This window comes from Salarias fasciatus, chromosome 1, assembly GCF_902148845.1.
Source record: "Salarias fasciatus chromosome 1, fSalaFa1.1, whole genome shotgun sequence".
NCBI classification, from domain to species: domain Eukaryota; kingdom Metazoa; phylum Chordata; class Actinopteri; order Blenniiformes; family Blenniidae; genus Salarias; species Salarias fasciatus.
The window spans coordinates 20,828,886-20,836,997 of NC_043745.1; the positions used below are offsets into that span (position 1 = coordinate 20,828,886).

The 8,112-nt window shown below is 42.3% G+C and overlaps 1 protein-coding gene across 3 annotated transcripts in view; it reads right to left on the reverse strand.

Moving 5' to 3' along the window:
• LOC115392603 (furin-1-like) overlaps positions 1 to 4,277 on the reverse strand; it is a 76,123-nt gene extending 71,846 nt beyond the window's left edge. Inside the window, exon 1 of one of the 3 annotated variants that reach the window (XM_030097316.1) lies at positions 4,104 to 4,277. The gene's annotated coding sequence lies outside the window, so the exon portion shown is untranslated. Of the gene's footprint in view, positions 1 to 741; positions 853 to 3,527; positions 3,712 to 4,103 lie in introns of those variants that run through there. The other 2 variants (XM_030097325.1, XM_030097334.1) reach the window with 2 other exon arrangements.
• Between the last annotated feature and the right edge of the window lie 3,835 nt (positions 4,278 to 8,112).

Genomic DNA, 8,112 nt, shown 5'->3' on the forward strand with positions numbered 1-8,112 from the left:
AACAAAGAGTTGTTTGCTCAGCTGCACCTCAAGGTTATGCTTAATTTACCTGCAGGGAAGGGCCAGGTTGCGCGGGCAAAAAAAGCTGGCTATGGCGTCCTCTGAACAGCAACGCCACGACAATCGTCGAGCGTAAACTGAGAGAAAAAGGTTTGAGTGTGTTGTGAGGTGACAAGTAAATGCATCATTAGCGATCAGCGAGCAAACAGGTTGGCCTCGCTGTGAGCTGGCATGATGAGCCGCTAATCCTCGTCAGGTGTTTCAACAGCAGATGATAATTTCATAAATTCCTTCACAACAGGGACAACTATATTTATTAAAAAAACAAAAACAAAACAAGCACAGCGCATATTAAACCAAGCGTAACAGAGCTGGCATCGGAAATGTGTTCAAAAACTCGAGCTGGTAATGACAACAAATCCTTCCACCACCTTTTAATTCTCTCTTCCTGCTCAAGTCTGTCTGGTTTAAATAAAAGTGTGCAAAAGAAGGGAAATACACACCTATCACTAAACAGTGTTTGTTATTCATCACATTCGCCTTTAATGGAAACAGACAAATAAATCCTGCACTTTCTCTCAATTGTCCTTCATCTTGGAAAGTGCTAAAAAGTGACAGCATAACTTTGAAGACCTAAAGATTTAAATTCACTAACACATCAGTCATTAAAAATAACAAAAAGCAAAAAAGGGAGAGGAAGATAGGACGAAAATAACATGAAAAACTAATGCCATGACTTACTCAACTTTGCCCTGTATCCGTCGATGCAACCAGATCGTTCCAGAGGTTCTGTTTGATTTCAAGGTTACACAATGACTTTTAAGCACAGATGCCTGTGACTTCACTCGGGTCATCAACCACTCAGCTTCTGTCACGTCAGCCTGAAAACCACACACTGCGGCGCAGCGACTGCCCCACGACTTCACACTTTGCGAGAGAAAAGGGTGAAGCCGAGCGTTGCGCTGCAAGTGTTCTTTAGCGTTGGCGCAGTAAATGGTACCATATGCCAGCGCGTGATAACAGAGGTTATTACACAAAAAAATTGGACCATATTATAATTAGCTAAGTATCATTAAACCCAAAGGATGATGCCAGCCTCATTACCAAACCCATCAGGACAATTTCAAAAGGAAACAGTCTGTACCTCACCAGTTTACTGTTTACGTTTAAATAACATTGAAAAAAAAAGCCTGATGTTCTCAGCCCATGGGACTTTTTCCACATATTCTAATATCCTGCAAGCACAGCTAGTTCTCACATTGTGGAAGCTCCAAAAGACCACACAGTGTTGGAGGAATAACAGATTGACAAAGCAGCACAGAGATGAAATGACAATATTATTAATGCTGATGTTAATTCAGCAACATGTCACCAAAACGGCTTGAAAATTACATCCCTGCTTTCTGCTAAATACTGCAAAGCATTAAATGGACTGGTGGTATACCACCAAGAAAAAATGTGCTTCAGCGTCACACAGAGAAGCATTTTTGATGGCAGGAAGCATAAAACCTGGTTCAGCACAGGAAAAGTGCTGTGCAGGTAGCAGACTGTCTGAAAACCCTGAAATCATCCAGCAGGGTTCATAAGAGCACAACAAAGTGTTAATGGTCCATTTTCAGAACCAAGGCATTAAACCACCACTGTCTGGGATGTTCCCCAACAAATAAGGTGGAAATAATTTACTTCAGTGTGAATTCAAATAAACGTAATTCATCATGAGAAGAAGACTTATGAAAATGATTTGCACTCTAAATAAAAGACTTGGCATTACAAACTACTCCTCTGATATCCCCAACACCCTCAAAATATACTAATTAAAACAGCTCAGTAGTACCGTTTGTGAGAGCAGATGTGATTTTTAATCAATTACAAGATGTAATTATCTTTCCTGACAAGCACACAATGCATAAGAATGATCGCACTTGCATTTTCCTATATGCTGCGAGGCATATACAGCGAGACCCAGCCTCCACCAGGGAAACGGGAGCCGTGACATTTAAATATGTGTGACTACACCGTCAACTTTTTCCTGTCAAATAATGCTGAAAAGTCTTCCTTTGGATTGCGCACAAGGAACAGCGTGACTGTAAGATGTTCCTCCTTTTGTCTCTTAGTCAGACGTTGAAAGAAAAAGGGGAGGGAAAGGAGGGGGAAAAAGCAGCACTTGTGCAGTGAACAAGCTTTGAGTAAATCTTAAACCTGGCACAAAATTGGAAAAATGAAAGCCCTGACTCAAGATGTCAGGAGAAAAATAAAATAAAATACACATCCATGTTAAACCTCCCCTGCCACGGTTTCCCTCCTGACTGAGGGCTTCCAATAACATGAGTCTATTTTTACTCATCTCGGTAGGAGTGTGGTTTTTAAATATTTTCTTTCTTAACATACCCCCTACATCTTGGATGTAATGTTTTACAAGTGCACGACCATAAGCAGTGTTACGGACCACTAACACAGCCTTCGTTATGCACCAAGTACTGTGTCCTTTGCCAACATTTTCACTAGTAAACTTAATTTTCTACAGATATTGTTTTCCGATCAAACACATTTGAAACTTCCTAGTAGAGTGGCTTTTCACTTGGCAAATAAAGTGCTCTGCAAACAATGACAAGAAATGAGTTGTCTGCTCTTCTTCCTCTGGAACATCTATTTGTTCCAGTGTTGTCATCTAACTACTTCTCCAGACTTCTGCAGCCATGTCAGCATTACTGCATCATGCAAACGCTTTCAGAATATTCCCTAAGGTATGAACAACTCTTTATTTGTTCAGTTTTTTACTAGATAACTACAGGCACATGTAAATCCCTGAAGGAACTTTAAGTAAAATACAAAAACCTGTGTTTTTCCAACAATGTTCAAATAAAACCAACCAGTAAACACTCAGTGAAAGCATGTCGATGCATGCGAAGGGCTGCACAGCCTTGCTATAATGTCTGTCCATAATGATTAGAAGCTCAGTTGTAAAATTAAAATGACAGTTAAGGGTGCAGTGGAAGCACACACACATAAAGCACAAACAGCACTTTCATTACATTTCAGTGCAGCGTCTATTATTATATTCAGAGTTCATTAACACTTTCGCTGAGATGAAATCTTACCAGAAACAGTTTGCACACACAGTTAATCCAGATGGCTTTAACACCAAGTGCTCACGATTTAAAGGCGGACTCCGGCGAGCCAGACAGACAAGTAGTGAACTCCAGCTCCTCTGAGTGCCACATTTACAGCAACAGTTCGACATCAGCTGGCTTTTGCATTTTCACTTCGGGGGTCCGCAGGGACGACAGCCCCCACAATGACAGATGTGAGAATAGGAGTAAGAAAAGAATGCCTGTAAACTGCATATGGTCCCTCAGAGGACCGTGCCTGTAAAGGACTTCGTAGGGAGCAGAGATTAACTGCGGCACAGATCAGGAAGGAGCAAAAAAACTTGTGCGGCTCAGGCCTGTAACGCTTTAAGCTGAAGTTGGAGGGTTTTTAACACGATCAGCTGATCGCAGTGTGACTTTAGCGATCGGTCGACTCACCTCACGAGCTCACGTCAAGTCTCCCACAACAACACGTAGTCATAACGTGGCTCCCGGCGGCGGAGCGGAGTCTGATCCTATATCCTGACTCCTGCGCTGGACAAATATGTCTGAAACTGTAACCGCGACGTGATTAACGCAAACTTGACGCCTCGGCAGGCTGACCTGGACCGTCTCGCAGGTTGCCTCCCCCTTTATTTATCCCTCCTCCGTCTCTGTCTGTCCTCTCATCCAGCCCTGACAAACGTTCCCCAGCCTCTCCGGGCTCACGTTTTACTACTCCAGCAGCGGGGATCTGGATTCTTTCCCCCCTCCACTCCAAGGGGAGCAGCCGCTGAAACCGGACGCGGCGCATTCGACGTCAGCTCGGCATGTGTGTGAGAGAGATCCCCTCTCCGTGGCCGCCGGAGCCGACAATAACACCCCGACGGGGCAACAAGCCGCTCCTGTCCCTTCTCCCGAGTCACAGGGTCCCGGTGGTCGCGGAGCCGAGGGGTCGGTAAACTCACACAACCGCCAAACTAGTAAAATACGAGCTAAGGAAAAGGAGGAAAACTTAACGTCGCTTTAACTTACCAGCTCCCTTAGACATCCTGCTCTGCTCGGCCCGGCTCGATGTCGACTCTCACCGGGGCTTTACAGCGGACGACAGCGCGGCGAAACCACCGAAAAAACGATAAGCGAGAATATCTGGTTATAAATAGTCATGATACCCCTCCGGTGTACCGCTGAGTGGTCCGTGCAAGCCCCAGGAAGTCACGTCACGACCGTGGATCGAGTGGAGACACTGAAGGAACACCTCCTCACCGAGCGGCGGCGCTGCGACACCGCCACCTAGCGGCCGAGGGCGGCGCTGCAGCCGACAGCCGGCGGTCACGCTGCGGCTAGGCGCCGCTGACACACACACACACACACACACACACACACACACACACACACACATCTGCAAAGCTAAAGCTTTATGTAATACATGTGATTGCTATAATCCTACACATGCTCTCAGATTGCTGTTTATGATCACGTTATAATGCTATGCCTTGTTTTTTTTGTTAATAGGTTGTAGCATTGCATTTTCCTTCTGTGAATAAAGTTTGTTTGAAAAATGTTCTGTGCAGCAGAAGTGGACATCAGGGATATTGTGGAAAACCTTTCCCAAGTGTTCATAACCATGGTCAGTGCCGCTTGAATTGGTGTTGTTGCATTGCTTACATTTTCTATATGACCTTGAAAGAATATTCATATTAAATAACCCTTTTCATAGTACTGCGATGAAGAAAAACAAAATCAACCCAATATTATTTGGACCTTCACATGAATATAACAGATAAACACACAGCCTACACACACAAACATTTCAAAAGCATTTGAGGATAACAACATCTGACTCACCCAATTTACTTTTTATAAGGATAGTTTTTGCTACTGAAAAAAGAATTGAGCAGATATCTGAAGTTCAATTTTGATTAGCTCAGTGATGCACTTGCTTCTGCAACAGGGAAAAATCCACTTGGTAAAGGCATGTATGAGCCTGGCACGCTGAGGACACATGAAACAATCCTGAGCGGTTTGGTTAGGTTTGCCTTTCGTATCTTTTGGAAAACTACCAAGTAAAACAAAATCTTGGCTGCTTCGGTTTTTCTTCATTGTCAGGACAGGTGTCACCACGGGACTTAAAGTAGTCAGAGCAGCTTTGCACAAGTCGGTCAACAGCTGGATGATCTTGTGCAAATGTGACATAGGATTCAACGCCACTAAATGTCAATAAAGTCAAACACTGGGCCAGCTCTTCTTTTCTTGAAGTAGGCAGGGAGAAGCGGGTGTATATCTTCCAAACAACTCTCTGAGACTTCCAGTGTCCCTTGACAGGTGATCACAGCCACAGGCATGCTTGCAGGTATTATGAGCTCTGAGCTGGACTGTGAGATTTCACGGTAAGATCATTTGTGTCTTGCAGTAACTGGTAAACAGCTGCGTTTTCCATAGTTGATATTAGCATTACCAGCTGCATAAGAGATGGTGTCTCCAATGATCATCTCATACTTTTTCAGACGGTTCATTAACACTTTATGAATGCAATAGCAGTTTCATCAATATATTCATAAAAGTCCTGTAATTTACTCTGAACTCCTTCAGACAGAGAAATGTCTGACACACTGGAAACAGTTTTCTATTTCCCTTGTTCAAGGCATCGGTTGCTCATCTCGTCCAAGACATCCCACCTCTTTGGTCCCAACACATTTAAAGTAATCATCTCAGCTTTCATGCATCCCGTATCCATGTTCATCACATTGTTTGAATCATTGATCAGTGCTCTGTTAGTCGGTGTTCAGCTGTTTGGTTTGCATAAAAACATTACTCTGCAGCAATCTGCACAAGTTCTGCTGTTGATGCGGCACTGCGCAAATAATGGAACCGATATTTGCACAAAGATCTGTCAATATGTGCAATCAATTGATTGTTTACGCTGTGCAATTGGAAAAATACTTGTGGTCGATTTATTGATTGCATTGATCACCCAATGTGCTATTGATTATTTGTTTAACGTGACAGGCCAGTATGTGCTAGAATCCATTATTAGTGTATTACATCAGTAAGTGTGGCCCTTAACACTGAAGCGTCGGGCATGAGCACCTTTACTTAATGGAACTCTGTTGTGCATTTCTGTGGACGCATGTTGAGTCAGGGTCATTTTCCACAAAGTGCAAAGAGCTATTGTCGTGTCATTGCTAACTGCTTTAATGCTCTTTTTTTTTTTTTGCCTCCCACTGCTTGTTGAAGCTGGAAAGTCTTTTCTTAGCTGGTTTATTCATAGTTGAACACTCCAGTTTCACCAAACTGCATCACATATCTACCAGAGTCTCTGTTCACAGGAGTTGGTACATGACTGGCTGTTCTCCCAGTACCCTGGTCTCCTTTCACAGTCAAACATATGCATCTAAGGTCACTAGATTTAAAAGTTAGTGTGTGTTACCCTGTTGTGGCCTGGCTGTCAGCTTGTCCATGATGTTCTTGCTCATTTTAAGCTGCAATCAGTTCCAGGGCCAAACAGCCCTGAATGTATGCTTATTATCCAAACCTTCCACACTGTTCCCTGGTCTGAACCAATGTTGGAAAAAAATAAATAAATAAACGTCACACAGCAGTCTGCTGTTCCCACTGGCAATTTTATAATCAGACATAAAAAGAATGCACACTGGACAGCTGTTGCAAAGATTCTGCCACATAACTTTCACATCCATGCTGAGGCAAAATTGCATGGCCTGTTTGATGATCGGGGTGGTATTTTACCAGCTGGCAACTCATCAACAGCTTGTGACTACTTTGATCACCCACTGCACCAATTCATGAGAATTATGAAGGCTCATGTAATCAAAATGGCTAACTATATGTCCCTAATGTTAATCAAAATGCATGATTTTGATCACCTTTATTTTAATATACACTCAATCACAAAGAAGGATGAAGTAGGCTTGATTGGTATTGGTATTGATATATTTAAATGTCTTGTTACCTCCCATTACCTGTCACACAACTATTTTATTTAGTTTTAGAAGTTGCATCCACTGTTCTTGAGCGCCCTCCTTCACAGTAAATGACAATATGTGATGAAGTTAAGCTGCACACGCAGCCTTTCAGTTGTGCAGGCGTCTTGTCATTTGTCAGAATATCAGCATGACTGAAGCCTCATACATATTAATGTTCATTTTGAAACAATGATGACCTTTTTTTTGTCTGATACTTTTTTTGTCTACATTGATAATATGCTGATGTTATTGTACATATAAATAAATTATGGATAGCTTGAAAAAAAGTGATGGGTTCTTACAAAGACGCTCTATTATCAGTCAATCAAATGACACAATTACTGAGAGGACCAACTCTGTCATGTCCTGAAAAATAACTGCAAGTGAAAGCATGAGGATGGATCAGTGAACTCTCAGGCCGAAAGCCAAGGAATAAATCATCCTTTGGTTGTCTGACCTCCAACAAATAACAATTGTGTATTAATCAATAAAGACAAAAAAATCCATTAAACCTCCTATTCAGGTAATATATATATATATACCTTAATTTTTTATACAATTCTAGAATTAAAGTGGGAAAAATTGGGTGTAGAATCCATGAAACACACCATAAAAATATAAATAAAATTCATCAACCTGCTGAAAGCACCATGAGAAAGCATATAAAGTGACTGCAGAAGGAGGCACTGTCCTTTAAAATCCTCTCTGAAGTCAGATGGATGTGTTGAAGTTGAGCCACACATGAAGCCCACACAAAGCATGTGGCATCGACTGTTTTGTAAGGAGTTTACTCAAATTCAAGCATTCGAGCATGGCTGAAAGCATCATACTCTGCAGTGTGATTTCTTTTTCTTTTGTTTCGAATCATTTATGGATAGCTTACAACTGAAGTAGGCGCTGTCCAAGAGGAGCTATTGTCTATAAATCAAATGACAAAATCACTGAGTGTGACCAGCTCAGACAAGCCTTGAAAAATACCGACAAGTTAGGCCATGGGGACGTATTAGTGACTGCTCAGACAAAAACGCCAAATATTGAATCATTCTTTATTCTCGCTGACC